This window comes from Pipra filicauda, unplaced genomic scaffold, assembly GCF_003945595.2.
Source record: "Pipra filicauda isolate LSUMZ 115617 unplaced genomic scaffold, ASM394559v2 scaffold134_size1991817_pilon, whole genome shotgun sequence".
Lineage (NCBI taxonomy): Eukaryota > Metazoa > Chordata > Aves > Passeriformes > Pipridae > Pipra > Pipra filicauda.
Genome location: NW_024103818.1, coordinates 1777141 through 1794817, shown reverse-complemented (window position 1 = coordinate 1794817; position 17677 = coordinate 1777141).

Sequence of the window (17677 nt, the reverse complement as noted above, 5' to 3'; positions counted from 1 at the left end):
ACATTTCCCTAATAATGTAAATAAAGAAGGTAAAACTAAAGTAACTGTTTATACAAATGGCTGAAGTGTATGAAGACAATTCATTTGGTTTATGTTTTTATCATTCTTGCATGGAAAGCAGTTAACTTTTCAGGTATAAAAGAAGTTACAATAAAAAGAGAATTAAGGAAATTTAACAAAATTAGGGGACTTCCTATTTACACACCCACTTCCTGCCCTCATTTGGCCGAATTATATCTGACTTCAATCCCAAATAAACATCCTGTCAGGACTTCCTCCACAGGTAGAGTGACCTCCTCTTGGATGTGAAGAATGACGTCACCTACATGTTCTGTACTATTTGGCCTCTGTCCTTTTTGCAGTTGTGGGCAGTAACATAATCTGTCAGTTCTTATGCCAGAAGACTTCTTTTTTTTGTCTTTGTACAATAGTACAAAACTTGTCTGTAAACTGTGTGATGTTTATAAGCACTTCCTCAAATTTATTCTCTGCGGTTTTTGAAAACCTTCAACTCTTATTTAAATCTGCAAAGACAGGGTAGATAAATCACTCCTGGCAATTATTTTTGGATTGCAATGCAGTAAGCATTTTTATTGGGTTGGATATCTACATCAAAACAAATACAGTGTGTTCTTAAATGGAAAAAAAGTCAGCACTCTATTTAATGCTTCATGATACCAAATAACCAGAAATACATTGGAATCTGTTTTTATGAGGTCAATTTTGGCAAAGCTATTTTAGGTGATATGTCACACAGTATGTCTCTTCTGTGAGTTTCCTATTGTTTTGCCAGAGAAGCTCTTATATTATTTCTCCTGAGCTAGATGATTTGAGTAAATCTGTATCCTGGTAGTTGTGGTCACTAGAGTATTTAGTGACAGTTCAACATAATATGGCCTAAAAATTCCTTTTTTCTGTAGAAAAAGACATATCTGGGGCTTCTGAATTTTTTTTCCAATAGTAGATTTGTTGTCAGTATAAAAAGGACAGAGACTGCCTAAGACAATAAGTATGTGTGAATACTAAGCATCAGACTGAGATCTGTGGCTATGAAAAGCCCTTCTTTTTTTTTTTTTTTTCATGTCTTCTTTCTCTACCTGAACTGTTTTAAAAGTTGGAAGTAGTACAAATAACAATATTCTATACAAACAAAGGAGCTCAAGCTTGAATTTTTAGTGTTCAGCCCCATCTTTATCCATGTGGTATTATGTTTGGTGCACTGCTACCTCCATTCATGGCTTTTCTCTTGTTGGCAGCCTTGTAGATATCTAGTACTCCACAATCTTTAATAAGCCGACCATACAGATAACAGTAAGCTGCCTTGTTTTCCCCAGTGTTTCTCATATAAAGATATTTGACGTAAAGACCTTGAGCCAAGAGATCCATAGGGGAATAGATATGACTCAGTATAAAAGGCAAAGGCGATAGGGAGAATCTGTAAGGGGAATAAGGTGTTGGCTATTAAGGTTAACAGCAGGGAGAACCTCCTTGTAAGGTTTAGCAAAGAACCAAAATGTGGGGACGACATGTTCCAGAGGAATTAGGGCAAATTAAATACTAACTAAGCACCATGTGCAAGAAAAATATCTTTATCTCCAATAAGATTTCATTTTGAAAGCTGATGGTGATGATTCTTAAATCTGACTCATTATTTGAAGTATAAGTTTGAATTAAGGAGTTATTCAAAATGGCATATGACATGCTGTAACACTGAAAATGCTGTAACCACATAACTGACTGGATTTTATCTTTATCTTATATAGCCAATACTGGTCTTGAAATGGTACATAAAAATAGTATATTAGCATAGATATTCAAAAGATCTTGTTGTCAAATAAAGTATACAATGACTCCTTTTATTTTTTTTTTCCCACCCTTATTGCCATAACATCTTCAAGAAAGAAAGCAGAGTTTTCATGTCAATAACAGGACAGGACATTGTTCCTGTTAGCAGTTAACTAGCTTTGTAGTCATTAATTTCTATTGGAGAATCTATTATCTGGAGAATTATCTAGGACATCAGCAAATTTCTTCTTGAGTTCAGTAGAGTTTATAGGCTATAGGAGTTTATACATCTGCTCTAACCTAACACATCCCTATGCTTAAAAAACAAAGAATGAGTGGTCTTGGGAAGCAGAATTCCTCCTTATCTACTTCTCTATTTAGAGAACTTTACAGCTGCTATGCATGATCACAATGGTATAGAGAGCATATAGCAGTGGGAATCATCATCATCGTGGCTAGGCTTTGTGAATGAAGATTTGGGAAGGACTCTACCCACCTTTGCTACAAGTGTGCTGGTGGCTAGAAAGGTCAATATGAGATAGACAAGTCCGGTTGCAAAAGGCACAGCAGAAAAACTCCTTAGATGGTATATTCTGCAAGGCACGATTCTTTCTGCATTGCCTTTTCTCCTCGAGTGATCCTGCGTGCGTTCTCAAAAGCATCAGCAGCGTTAAAGATAGCGTGTCTCCAGGTCTCCCGATTGGAGGCCAGAGTAGACCAGTTATGTTGATCAATATAACCAAGACTGAGATGTTGTTTCAAGGAGTCCTTATATCTCCTCTTTGGGGCTCCTCTCTTGCGGCAGCTGGTGGCAAGTTCACCATAAAGCACGATCTTAGGGAGGCGATAGTCCTCCATCCTTGACATGTGTCCTGCCCAACACAGCTGTGTTCTCAGCAACATGGCCTCAATACTTGTGACTGCTACTTGTTCTAGAACAGATGTGTTAGTCACATAATCTGACCAGTGGATGTTTAGGATTGTACGGAGGCAGCGTTGATGGAAGTGTTCTAAGAGTCGCAGGTGGTGGTGGTAGATTCGGATCCCATGATTTGGATCCGTATAAAAGAGTAGACAGTACAGTGGCTCTGTAAACACTGATCTTTTTACTTTTCTTCAGGTGTTTATTTTGCCAAGATCTTTTATGGAGTTTTCCAAAGGCGCTATATGCCTTTGCTAACCTTGTCTATCTCGCCGTCATTTTTACCGTCTGAGATGAGGCTACGTAGGTAATTAAACTGCTGGACTGATTTGAGTTCCGAATCACCAGTGGTGATATGAGGATGATGGAAGACTTCCTGAGGTGCAGGTTGATAGAGAACTTCTGTCTTCTTTAAGCTGACTTCCAGCCCAAAGAGCTCAGCACTGTCTGCAAAGTAGGATGTTAAACACTGCAGAGCTGCTTCTGTGTGGGTGACAAGGGCGGCGTCATCAGCATAAAGCAGCTCCTGGACAAGATGATTTAAAGTCTTAGTGTGGGTCTTCAGTCGCCTTAGGTTGAATAGGCTTCCATCGGTACGATATCGAATGTAAATACCATCTTCTTCATCATTGAGGTCTGTCGTGGCCCTTTGGAGCATCATGTTGAAAAAGATTGTGAATAGGGTTGGTGCAAGAATGCAACCTTGTTTCACACCATTGGTTATTAGAAAGGGCTCAGAAAGTGCGTTGCCATAACTGACTTGGCAGCGCTGATCCTCGTGAAGTAAGGTGATCGTTTTAAGGAACTTGTGGGGACATCCTAAACATTCCAAAGTCTGCCATAGACCTTTTGTGCTCACAGTATCAAAAAAAAAAAAGCCTTGGTGAGATCAACAAAGGTTACATAGAGACCTTTGTTCTGTTCCCTACACTTCTCTTGCAGTTGTCTGAGAACAAATACCATGTCTGTGGTACTTCTGTTGGCTCTGAAAGCAGTGGGAATAATCTCTTACTAAATGCCATTGCTTGTTGTGGCTATACCCTAACTGAAGAGCAGTTCTTATACCGCCCGTAACCTGACAGAATGGTACTGAAGTACTGTGTACATCAAAGTTAAACCAGGTGAACACAGAAGTCTAAGGGTGCAATAAATTGAGCCACAAATTCAATTTGATGAGTAAATAAGCTCTATATTTACTTTACACAACTGCTTTTGCAAGATACTCTCTTTCTCAGAATGTGTATGGGTGAATGAACACTGCACACGTGCTTACCCCACCTAGTTTTTCTTTCTCTTCCTCATGAATATTTCAACCATTCAGACAGAAGGAAAAAATATCATGTTATTGAAGTAACCAGTAAGATTAAGTGAATAACAATAGGCAGAAACAATCAAAACTGGAGATATAGCAGGCAATTCATGACAAACCATAAGACTTAAATTGTTTGCATAAAGAAGGGAAACAACTTGTAATGAAAATCACTTTCAAAATACAAAATCCCTATTTATATAAAAATCTGTGAACTGGAAAGGTTCTAAATATATTAAAAAAAAGAGCTGCTGCAAGTAGTTTAGATAGGTCATCAAGCTCTTATAACAGTGCAAACAACCTTCAGTATCTAGAGCCTTAATGGTATTCAGAGATCAGGTATGTCTTCCCCATTGATATTTGTCTAGCAAAAAAGAAGATATATTCCTAAAATACACGTAAAACTAGAATGAAATAATTTGTAAGCAAAGCAGCTCAAAACCCAGAAAACAGTATCTCAATCTTCCTATATTCTTTTTTAGTCATTGCACCATAGCATGAGTAATTTTGAAACTGCAACATTCCATTTATTGTACAATTATGCTCTATTATTTTCCTGTTGCTGCAAAGCTTCCATGAAAATACATTCTGTAGATGCCTAAGCAGTTTACTTGTATGAGTATTTGCATTAAATAAACGAAAATTCACCTCTTTCTAAAGATATCACACTGAGACATAAGTGTTCCCTGCTATTAGGAATGTGCTTGTACAGATCTAAAAATTGTAAATGAATTTGTAGATGATTGGTTCCATTTAAGCAAAATAGACTGAGCATAGGTCTTTATGAAAATGTGTTTACTTAACCAGAAAACACAAATATTTCTATTAAATAGGCTTTCAAGTTTAACTCAAAATTCCTGATTTCTTGTGAATGTAAGATTTTATGGAACTATACTTAAAAATAGTGTTCCAATGACAAACTATAACCTCTTTCTCCAACAACATTTTAGGGTGCAGGAGAAGCTTCAGAAGTCCAATGGACAGTTGAGATAAATTCATAGTACAGCATCTAGGGGAGAGAGTTATCCATTTATTTCCCCAATATTGAGCTCCCTAAATCATTGATTTATTTATAATGGGGATCTTACAACTTCCATTGCAATTATGTCTACTACTGCAAACTTAAACAGTCAAGCTGACTGTTTATTACTTCTATTAAATGCAAAGTACATACTATTGCACTTTATTTTTATTTAAAATTGCATTACTTTTCTGAGTGGTTAATGAAGAAAAAACAAAATAAAACAAAAAGACCAGCAGAGTGTGTATGTGTATGTGTAATACACAATATCTAGGGTTTTGCAAATGGAATTAAACACCAATAAGCAAAAAAACCACCAGGAGAGATGAAGCTTCAGAGCAAATGTATTTTTGTGATACTGTCTGTAATTCATGCTAGATAATCATGAACCTAGCAGATAATGACCTCTACTCTGATACATTAAGTCCAACCAAAGATAATGGTGTCCTGCGTAAATTAACAAACCCAGTGGTAAACTTGCTTCTAGTTCAGCGGGAGACAGTGTGCAAATTAGCATTGGCTCTTAATAAGATCACTGTCCTGCAATCTGCAGTTCTGTAGTGTTCATAATGCTGTTTCTTTTCAGGTAAAAATTTTTTCTCTAGAGAACACTTGCACAATACATTCTTCTGACAGAGAATCATCCTCACCCTAATCAGATCCCTCCTTGAAAACTTTCCCTATTTCTTATACTTTCATGCTGTGAGTGCTGCTGTGAGTTGTTGGAAATGATTATTCATTTGTATGCTTCTTTAATAATATTTCCTTTAGATGTTGAGGTACCCAACAGAGCAAACCAGGATTTGATTTTATAATTATAATGATTCAGAAAAAGTAATGGTCACTCTTTTCCTAATTTGTTCATCATAGTTTATGTTCTTCTGAAAATTTCAAATAAACTATTATCTGTTACATAATTTAGAGGTAAACTATCATGAATGACCTAATTCTGGGAACTACAATGAATATTGCCCTTCTATGGTTACAGTCAAACTCTACCCATCCAATTCTGAAATCAGCTTGCTCAACAGCTGCCCTGAGATGTTCTGCACCATTTGGGAACCAGTGTCTATACCCAGCTCTTCATAGCACAGAGCATAGTAGCACAAAGCTACACTCAGAAGAAATTTGAAATTTTCTGCTAATGAACAATGATATATTAGATTTTTAGCAACATCATCCATGTATTTTAAAACAATTTGTTGGCATTTCCCTTTCTTGGCTATAAAAGCACAATTAAATATTTGAAAGCCAGATATTTAGGTTTTTTTAAAATGCCTTCTGAAACTGGTAAATAAGATTATAGTGAGAACATCTGGATTAATACTGACTAGTTTATTTGATGAATTTTTTTCTATCCCCTGTTGAAAAAGATTATTAATGGGCAACCTTTCCCCTATTCAGCTATTTCTGTAGAAGATCAGACTAGATGTGCCAAATAAAGAAGTTATGTATGTAGTTCAACAATAGGTGAACAAAATTTTTACAATATTAGATAAAATATAATGAAGGCATTTTAGCTATAATTTATGTGCTGAGAAAAGACAACATTCTCTAATTTGTCTGTGTACAGTGATGCATGATTATGAAACTGCGGGTAAGGAGGATGTTCTAATGCATACCTGATAGAGAGACGAGAATGTGGTATATTCTTCATATACTTCTAATGGGAGTTTTGTAAGAAAAAGTTTAATACACAGCTCTTGTCTGAACAAACCTCTCACTGTAAAATGTTTACCTTTAATGACATGTACTATTATTTCATGATTATTTTAAAATACACTTAAAGAGTTTTACATGTTAACCAGCTACTAAGAATGCCTTAATAGACAACTAATTTTTGTTAGAGGTGTCTCGACAATTTGAATTTTATATGCATGCATTATGTTTTCTTAAAATGGGGAAATTATGCATCTGAAGGAATCTGTCTAGAATAATGGGGTTCTATAGAGGTTACTTTAATCACGTTCACCAGCAGTTATAGCTGTTTTACATCTTATTTGCAACAAAAGGGAACTCTAATTATCTTCAAAAAGAGCATAAAATGGTGTGCTTTGCTGCTGATGTAATGTTGATTCGTGAATGCTGCTGATCGGAACTGACAACTAAATACATGTCACACTTTTAAGAAATCAGTGGTGGTGACAGGATAACCCTCTTTTGTGACCTGGGGACCAGGAGATGGGGTATATATTTGCTTGCTAAGTAGAAACAATTTACAGTTTTTCACTTTGAAATAAAAATCAAAATGCTGTTATAGATGGGTTATCGACTATTTTTAACAATGCACCACTTCTGTTATGACTTACAAGCTACCTTCTGTAAAACAGATCTAGTGCTTGCAATTCCCAATAAAATAGTAAAACTTCTTTTGTATATTAGTCTCACTTTTTATAAATTACTGACTCTTTCTTTTTAGATTTGTATATAGATATAAAATATCTATAATAGGTATATATTTTCAGCACTTGTCATAAGGAACATTAAAGAATCTCAATGTCTTGCAGAATGGTTTCAAATGCATGCATTTCAAGATCAAACTTATTACTGCAAATTAGAAACATGCAGCCCACTGCAAAATCTAAAACTCGTCAAAAAGGATTCAACTGTATATCAACACACATGCCACCTGTGCATAGGAACCAGCTGGCTTATATTCCATTTCAATACGGAGTTAATCCAAAGAGATCTAAATACATTAGACACAACTGATATTTGCTATATGGCACTGTTTAAGAATCATAGTGGAAAGTTACTACTTTACCTCCCGTGTCTGAATGCTCTGTGTTTAGCCTAGATACTGAGATACCTGCCCTGTATGAAAGTTTAGCTTACAGAATTGTCTATTTAAACTAAGGGCCGTAATTAAAACACTTATATAGGCTGAATATGGCCTTCTTTTATCACTGTCAATTTCATCAGCATAGCTGGATTTTAACACCTTAGTAGGTCTAACTGACTATAAAGGTTTAAAATAGTCTATGTTTATTACTGCATATCTCTTCTATGGTACTTACTGAGCAATAAATATTTGTACAGTGTTTCTTTTTATAAATTTGTCAGCTCTGCTTGCCAATGGTATCTGTATGTGTTACTGTGTGTTAGTATACAATAAATCATTTGTGCATGGTTAAAAAAAGATAAAGGTTTTCCTAAATTAAAAAAAAAAAAAAAAAAAAAAAAAAAAAAAAAAAATAGAAGAAAGAAAACATGGTCCACTTTATTCTACCCAGACAGTCTATGGCTTAATTCAAGTTGAAAATATATTTCATCAGAAGTCTTTCTGATAGTATTTTCTCCTGGTCACATTCTCTACCCACTTGTTAAAATCATTTACAGTCACCTAACTAATGCCAAATCAGCAATATGAGTACCATTATTTTGCCAGTGCTTTCACTTATAGGTATTGACAATAATTTATTTCACATCCATTTTACATCAGTATCATGTAAATAACAGATTTGGTCCAAAAGCTCTTACAAGTACCTTCAACAAGAAACTGATTTTAGAGCAGCAGTGGGCATATATCTTACTAGAGATTGGTTTTGAGAGAGGAGGAATGGTCCAAAAAGGTTTTCTAAGTTCCTAGAGATTTTAATTAACATTTTCAGTAGACGTGGTTTATTTACTCTGATGTGTTTTTTTTTTGCAAGACTTACACACAGTCTTTAAATGGACAAAAATGGTTCTCTCTATGTTGAATACCTGGGGAATGTGCTCTGTATTTTGTGGTCTGGGTTTTTTTCTATTGGCTACACAGGTATATTTTGTTGTAACTGTCAGTACCTTGCTCATATGAAAAGAAAATGCAATTTTATGAGTTACTGAATGGTACCTTTCTGTTTAAAAAGCAAAAACTCAAGTACAAAAAATTACAAAGTTGGTTAGTTATGTATTTTGTAATTTCCATGAAAAATTTTCCTCTATTTTCATCACTGTTAGTTAGAAACTCTGCAAATGTGGGACAGAAGTTATTTCTGCATATTTAGGAAAATACAAAAAAATCATAGTTTGTCTTATGTGTATACCACAAATCCACACTGATATTTTTCATCTCTACTTTCCCATTAGAAATTTAAAAAAAATTCACCTATAAATAAGACAGTGTAGGATGATTCCCCACCTATTACCATTTGAAGGTAAGCTTTCTTCTTCATGAAGTTCAGTATCCTGAATTAAATGTTTTGTACTGCTTTAATTTGTTGCATAAAAAAAAATGCTTATATCTAACAAAAAAAAAGGGGGCTGAGATATGAATAGCTTCAGGTGTAAGTTGCTTTTAGTACCTATTCACTCATGGTCTAAATAGCACTTCCAGACTGGTAAGAGGGTCTGGTCAGCCTTGTCTAACATGTTCTATGAGGCTCCTTCCTATTACTGTGCTCCTCAGAAGGCTGCTTTACGTGGAGTGAGAGGTCCTGGACTGCTAATGGCTCAACCCAATCCATTTTTGAGTCAGAACATTTTTACGTGGGAAATAATAAATATACATAAACAAAAAATACATATGAAGAAAAAGTGAGGTTTTGTATTTTTCTCTGAAAGAAGTTTGTATTACTGACAACTCCACGAGTTCCTCTGGGTCTTGATATTCTGCCTCAGAAAACAGGAAAATGGTACATTGGTATTGTTATCACTTGTTTAAAATAATAAAAAAAATAGTATTAGGGATTTTTATGTGGTTTTGTTTTTTTTTTTTTTCAAATTCCCTCTATCTGGATTCTATCCTCGTAAGGCAGAAACATGGAAAATGAGCAATGTGATTTTAAGCATTTGGAACTACACAGAAACACAGAATGATCTGCTGAGCTCCTCAGTAAATAATTCCTTTTTCAGCTCCTGAGCTTTGCACAGGCATGGTCTCCTCCATCAGGCTGGTCCCACTTGAATTCCCATGTGCCCAGCACTCAGACAGACAGACAGACCACAAGTTCACATCTCAAGCTCTGCCCTCAACTCTCATTTATCTCAAATTTTCTCTCAATCTCTTGTTCCCAACCTTCTGTCAAATCTTCCCAGCATTATTTTGCTCCTTGTGGGCTCTTTTTTTTCTGTTTCTTTTATCAGTTCTTGTGGACTAGGCATGAGCATTATTAAATGATCCTTTTTTTCCCCTTTTTCAGCAAGTGGACATAGCAAGAAGCAAACTACCTGTCCCACTTCATGTGGAAGGTGGAGAATGAAGCAGACAGTCCTAATCACACTATGCTTTTTCCAGCTCTCTTCTTTCTCCAGAGCAGCATCAGGTTGCTAAAAGGAGAAGAGAAAGCCCTCCCACAGAAGGTTGCATGGCTCCTTTCCTCAGGAAGTGAGTGAGCTCAGGAGGCAGGTAATGTGAAAGGCTTTCCTTGTGATAGAGCCAAAATTTTTCAGAGGCCTGGAGGTTCCTGTGTCATCTTGCAAGCTTAGCCAGAAGTCCATTATTCATCCCTAACTCATGGGAGCTGGCATTACTATGTGTTACTCATTACCGTTGCTACAACTGTGGGTGGGAGCTCCAAGCAGACGCATTGCTCTCCCAGCCTGGTGTTCACAAGCTGGCCCCTTGTGCAAGAAGTATTATTTTTAAATGTCAGCTATGTATTAAGTAATGACTCAAGCGTCCTACAAATCAAAGCTCAAGGCTTTGAGTGTGGCACTCGTCTCTCTAATAAACATAAAGTTTGTTGATAATGGATCTCATTTAACTACGAATCATCCTTTAAGCTCAGCAGCCATTCTGATAGTGGCTGCTAAATTACCCTACCTCATATCTAAATATTGTATCTAAATATGCTTAGACCTTTCAGAGGTAGCAGAGCCAAGAGTGAGAAGTTGCAACAAAGTCAAACTTCGGGTGTCAAGAGAGCTCTTGGCACCTGAAGAGCAACACAAAGGAAAACTGTTCATTGACAAGTTGTTTCTTTTCTTACTACTTAAGAATCCAGGGCCCAAAATATATGATTATAGAGCCTGATCAAAGCCTGTTAATTTCCATAGTAGTCTTGGCATTGACTTTGATAGGCTGTGAATCAAGCCCATCCCCAAGTAGAACATATGGGTCTCTTGCACAGCTTATTTCTATTCATATTTCACATCTTTTTTTTTTTATTTATTTCATACATTATTCACAGTTTGTGATGGCAGAAAGACATTTTATATCTGTGACACAAAGAAGACAAAGAAAGAAATACAGCATATGTGTTGTCATTATTATGAAAACTAAGGCATATTGGGCACAATGCATTTCATTTTCATTATATTACAGGATTCTAATAAGCTTCATTGATAGTGAAGTCACTTGTCCTTAGCACAAGTAAAGAAGAAAGAAATGAAAACTTTTCAGGTTGTTTTTGAAAATCTTGTATACTGTCTAGGCATTTTAGGCACAAATTTAATTTCACTTCAACATCACAAGTTCCTTTGATGACAAAGTCACGTATCTTTAGTCCCAAACACAAAAGTAAATAAGACATTTAGATAGTTTTCTTTTACTTTGAAAGCAGTTTTATATCGGAAAATGTGAGTGCATATGTCAGGCATACAGAATTTTCTGGTTCAGTCCAGCTTTGGGCTCAGTAAGGGCAGTTCTCTAGCACCTGAAAAAAACACAACTGTGTCTACCTGAAGGTCTGCAGAGATATATGAAATCCTTAAATAAATACAGATTAGGAAAGAAAGGCAGGACTGAACTGTCTGTCATGACCAGGACTTTGGGCCCACCGCTATGCAATGTGTGCATTTATAGCCAAGCTCCCGTATTCATTAATCTAAGTTATAACTCAGGGTCTCAGAAGACCTGGGGAATGTTGTGCTTTCATTCTATTTTTATTTATCTGAATTTTAATTGTATGCAATTTGTTACTTAATATCTATCAAGGTTTTTTTACCCAAAGCTCCCAAATATTTCTTTCACACACTGCCTGCTTTTCCTCTCCACTTAGCTTTGTTTTTTGATGGAGATTACAAAAGAATGTCTGATTGCCAGGAGGAAAGAGTGATTATGAAATCCACAGTAGCAATATTTTAAACAAATAAATAAAAACTGCTGGGAAAAGTCAACTGGATCTCCAAGTCTATAGTGGAATGACACTTGAAAAATATGGACAGAATATTTTCCCATTGACATGTGGCAATGGTATTGATAACAGCACTCAGCAACTAGGAAGGAGAACGCTAAATGGCAATAGTATTTTGTGGTGACTTTTCTTTTGGAAGGAAGAAAATGAATGAGTATGATTTTTCTTGTGAGTCAGCGATGAATGTTTTCCATGTATGCCACTGCTGAGTTTCCTGTAGGTCATAACAGATACAAGTGGGAGGACAACATAGTTGTCTGGGAGAAGATCACAGCATTAAAAAAAAGTATCCTTAACACTATTTCATGGTTTTAGTGAACAAAGAGAATTCTATTTAAAACTATCTATTTTAAAATATACCTTCTCAAATTTTTACACTCAATTGAAATTCACCCCCCACCAGAGAAATACGATCATATTTGTATACACTTTATTTTGCAGAAAAATGGTCATTCATCAGCTCTGTCCTCAAGTTCTATTAATCTGCGTGCATGTGTTCCTTAATAGATTAAAAAAAATACTTCTTATGAAAATGGTTAGGCAGAGTGTTTCTATGTACATAGCTTTCCATGGAGTAATACATATGTAGACATAGGCTATGACCCTAACCATTTAAGCATTTTAAATCATTGGCTACTGTTTAAATCATGAATTAGTTGTTATTTAGTGGTTAAAGTGTTTTTAAAGCTTAGGATTTGCTTTAAAACTTAGGCTAGGTCATCACATCACAGTTTAAAAGAGCCAGTCAGGAAACTCTCTTCTGAACCTAAGAAATGTTTTTCAAGATTTTCTTTCTTTTTTTTCTATTCTAGGATTAGGGCTAATTTTAGTTCCATGCAAAATAAGCAGTGTCCTGGCCTCTTGGGATAGCAAACCAATACTTCTAAAAAGCATACATAGCTTTGATGACCACTTTGCCAGTGCTCAAGTACTGTGCACCACCAAACAGTTTATACTCACTTTATTTCTCAATAACTGGACTTAGACAGCCCTGCAAGGGAACAGCAGAGCTGGATAAGATGATAGGTCTTGCTAAAGGAAGCGTGGTGGTGGAAACATCTTGTAGCATTGTCAGGGACCAGCTTGCTCCTGAACCTCACCTTGTGGCAAGCTTATGCAGACATTCTCCCTTGCCCAGGTCTCCTTACTTCCATTTCCTTCTGTGTCACTCTCTTCCTCTAGTTGGGGCACACAGGACTTTGCACAGTGGAGGACTATTTGGAGCGGAAGGACGGTAGACACAGACTGATGCATGAAGCATATGGTCTTTCAACCTCTCCCATCAGCCCTCCAAAATATTCCTGGCTTTCCAAGGAAAAGGCTTTTTATCCATTCTTTTCTCACTTTACTTTCCCCTCAAACACCTTTGCTGATTCTTGGTCCTCACTCCTAGGAATGTCTGTTTTGATACAGCAATTCTAAATTTTCTACTTCCAAGGATGAGAATGATGCAAACTGCCTTATCTTCATCTTCAGAAAAAGTGAATTTCCACAGTCTCTTCTGCTGAGGAAGCATAAGCCTGCTCTAAATAAGAAAAAGTGAAGTTTCCAAAGTTTTTCTGAAAGTGAAAAAATAAAAGCAAAGAATGTGACAATGAGATGAAGCACATGGTCATAGGAATATGGGAAAATGATACAAGTTTCTGGAGACAATGTCTTTCCAGCTGTGTCCAAAAAATTCAGCTACAGTTTTGACATTCCTACAATATTGTGTGAACAGATACTACTTAGATAAATGCTATGTTTCCAATAAACCTGGAAAGAAATTTCAATACACCTAAAGTGGAAAGTAACTGTTGAGATGCTACCTAGTTTTCAAATAAATGCTTTACTTTTCTTCATATTTGTCTTCTTAAAAAAATAGCCAGCCTAAGCTATATGCTTTTTCAACTATATTTCAAATATGACTTTATATTAATGTCACTGTGATTACTTGCTTTCCTGACTCCGTGTAAGGAATAGGATTTGTTTAATCTCCTTTCTCTCCAAGCATACTTGTCATTATGAGCTCCAACTTCAAAAAAAAATTCTTAATCTGGCTAGTTGTCTCATAGTATTTGGCTTCTTCTAGATTAGGTTTGTGTCTTTAATAAAAGGAGGATATTTTGAGAGTAATGCTGAGTATCAATATGAAGAAAACTTTTAATATTGCTGACTTAAGGACTATTATTACTCATAAAATGTATTTTGATCTACTCAGCAATGTGAAAATATTATATTTGCAGCAAAGAAATATTTAACCCAACCAAAAACAACAAAGAGAAGAAAATTCAAGAACTCAAAAACCTAGGAACAAATCATTAAAGAACAACTCTTAAAAGTATATAGGCATTTGCCTTATAGTCTGAAACCAATACCCAAACAAAAAACTTTCACTTCGAAAATCTGTACAGATACAGATGAGACTAATTCTTTGTTCAACAGCTTTTGCTAGTTAATAGCACAGCAGAAGTGCTAGATATTGTCACATCCAGTACTTGATTCTTAGTTATGTTTTCTTTTAATGACAGTTCTCATGACTTAGACTCCTGGAGCTCATAATTCTGATTTGCATGTTTAAACAGGGAAAGGAATCAGTTCTGCAATTTGAAAAGAGAAACTAAAAAAATAAAAAATAATTTTTCAAAACTGTACTGTATTAGGACAAAAACATCTGTTTAAAAGCCATGTAATGAACTGGCTGATGTTATATATAACATAAATATAAGACTGAAATTTAAAAGTAACATTCCCTTAAGACAGTGCCTTTATGCCTCAGTCATAAACTGGGGCATTGGGATTAACATGAAACACTTAGTAAACATACGAGATTCTTCATATGACAAAGATAAGACAATTGTTCCAGCAAAAGGGGTTTTCTTTGTTATCACCATCTTCTAAGCATATAGGCAGGAGCAGATTTGTAAAAAAAAGTGTAATAATGAATTAACCCAAAGAAGATGGCCAGAGAATGTAAACTTTTTGGGTCAGGCAAGTCTTTCTTGAAGTCATACACTTCAAAGTAACATAGATATTTCTTGATTGTGTCAAAGCCAGTTTTGCAAATATTTAGAATCAAAGTAAATGAGGTCAGAATTTTGTGGAAAAGACCAGTCAATTATCCTATAATTAAAGCCTGCGTAATAATGCATTACACCATGGAATATAATTCACATTCAGTGTGCAGCTGTGCAACTGGTATTTCCTAACACTAGAATAATAGACTCTGCAATCTCTGTAATTGTAGCACTGATGTGAAAATCTAGAAGATACAGAAGATCTAAAAGACATTCTCCCTAGAAAATGTTGTTGGTTTGTTTTTTCTTTGATAAGTCCAAAGACATTATGTCTCTCCCCTTCATTCAAAAGTGTGGTAAGTCGATTTTGTGCCTTGCATTGTTAGAATTTTGTAATAATTTTGCAAGACTGACATGTGTAGATAAGACTAATATACCTCCACCTTTTAAACACATACTCTTCTTGTTTCTCCTGGCCCGCAACTGCTTACTTTATTTTGTCTACTGTAAATTCTGCCCTAAGGAGAAAATATGTTCACAGTCTGCATTAAATACCTTTGTAGAGCAAAAATGCACATACTCATAAAAGAAGACTAAACTGGCTCTCTCTGAGCTAGAGAATCAGATAGTGGATGATTGGTTTATCAGTCAAAAGCAGGTACTTACAAACCTTCGTCTGTATCTTGCATAGAGGTGAGTCCCCCGGTTCACTAACTACAGTCTCTTGGCATCAGTAAGATACTTAAACCCATTTATTTGATGAAAGCAGAAGTTGCTACCTACATTCGTCTTTAAAAGCTTCAGAAAGTAGTAAATTATCTCAAACATCAGACAAGAAATCAGCAGACTTTCATACATATATGGGTCTTTTAGAAAAGTCTCAACAAGAGTAAATTATTAGAACGTGGTTTTAACCAGACCCTGCAACATGACTAGCAAAATGAAAAAGTTCAGATGTGTCCCAAAAGATGTAGCTGGTTAGTGAAATACCCAGCTTAGAAGAAAACTTAATTATTCTGGTTGCTTTTTGTGGTTTCAGTGGTCTTTCCTCAAGATTTCTTCCACTGAAAAATGTATTATTAAATAACATAACATTATCCTATGATTTAATGACCTTAATCCAGTCTGTAAGCTGTGTATAAGACACACTTAAGGACTTCAGTGTTTCTCAGTATACAGTAATGCCAACTGGAGAAGTGAATAAATCAATTATTGCTCATGACTGCAGTTCTATGAGGTTGGAAACAGTGAATCTGAGTCATTTAAACTAAGGTTTTTTCAAAGGAATAACCAACTGTTTATGCCATTAGACATGAATTGCTGCTTCATTAATTATTAGCTAGCCACTGTGTCTAAGAATGGTGACAGAAGATATTGTGTGCACATATCTTCATGCAACTTACATCAGAGCTGGAGTATTATCATCAAAATAACGCTTGTTGTCAGTCACTAGGGCTTTTTTCCAAGTTCTGTTCATGCTTATATACTCATCATGTCTCTTCTTGTTTTTGTAACTCAGTGATGTATAGTGAGTTCTAAATACCATTTGCTTGTTCAAGGCTTGGATTGTTGGCTCCTTCCTTTACAGCGCTCTGAGCAAAAATGACATTTTTCTCATTCATTCTACTCCTTTGCTTTTCAGGGGCAGAGCTATCACTGAAGATGATTTGCAGTTTTGGTAGCACATCAAACCATAAGATAGATCAACACAGCTCTTCAAAAAAAGCTGTCTTGCATGAATTTTAAGCATACAGCTTGAGGAAAACAACCACACTTTGTGTATGTATGTAAAGTCTACAGGTAATCATCTGCATTGCCTTAGAAACTGAACAGTATTTTATACTGAAGGTAAAAGGTTATACATTTGCTAAATTCATTGTATTTGGTAAAAGTAGAAGGTACACATTCTTCAGTTCAAACAGAGGCATATAGAAAAAGAGTTATTTGTAGTTGCATTTAAATCTTCTGACATTTTAAGACAAAATTTTAACAGAAAACACCTGGATGTTTTGTGTAATTGTTCTCTATCATCATAAACAGAATGTTCATTTGGAACCGCATTGCATATCATTTGTCTAAGCATATTGAAGCTTTTTAACACAGATTTTCTTAAATTGTATGGATACAACAAGCAAATTTGTAATGGAAATGAGACCTGGAATGAGACCTGGGTTTCTATCCGTCCGTGTAACAGTTCTACCATGTTATTAGAAGCAATGACACTGTAAACTCATTTGGTTACTGCTAAAATATCTTCAGGAGTTCATCAGTTATGACATTCTATTTTATTTATTCTTTGTTATTGGCCTTTGCAAATGTCCTTTTGCACAACTTTTTAAGAGGTCATAAAATGCTTAGATACCTTTGCTTTCAAGTAGCTCTGGAGGCTTGCTTGCCTTCTTACCCTTAGCCTCAGACAACTCAGTTTGTGGGCAAGGGCCTCTTCAGTTCTCTGTGCCAAAAAATGGGTACATAAATTCATGATCAGCCTGATCTACCAAACTAATAATAATATCTTCCAACTTGAATCAATAAGAGACATGAGTTACCACATTTTGAGACACTCCAAAAGGCAAATTTAGGTAG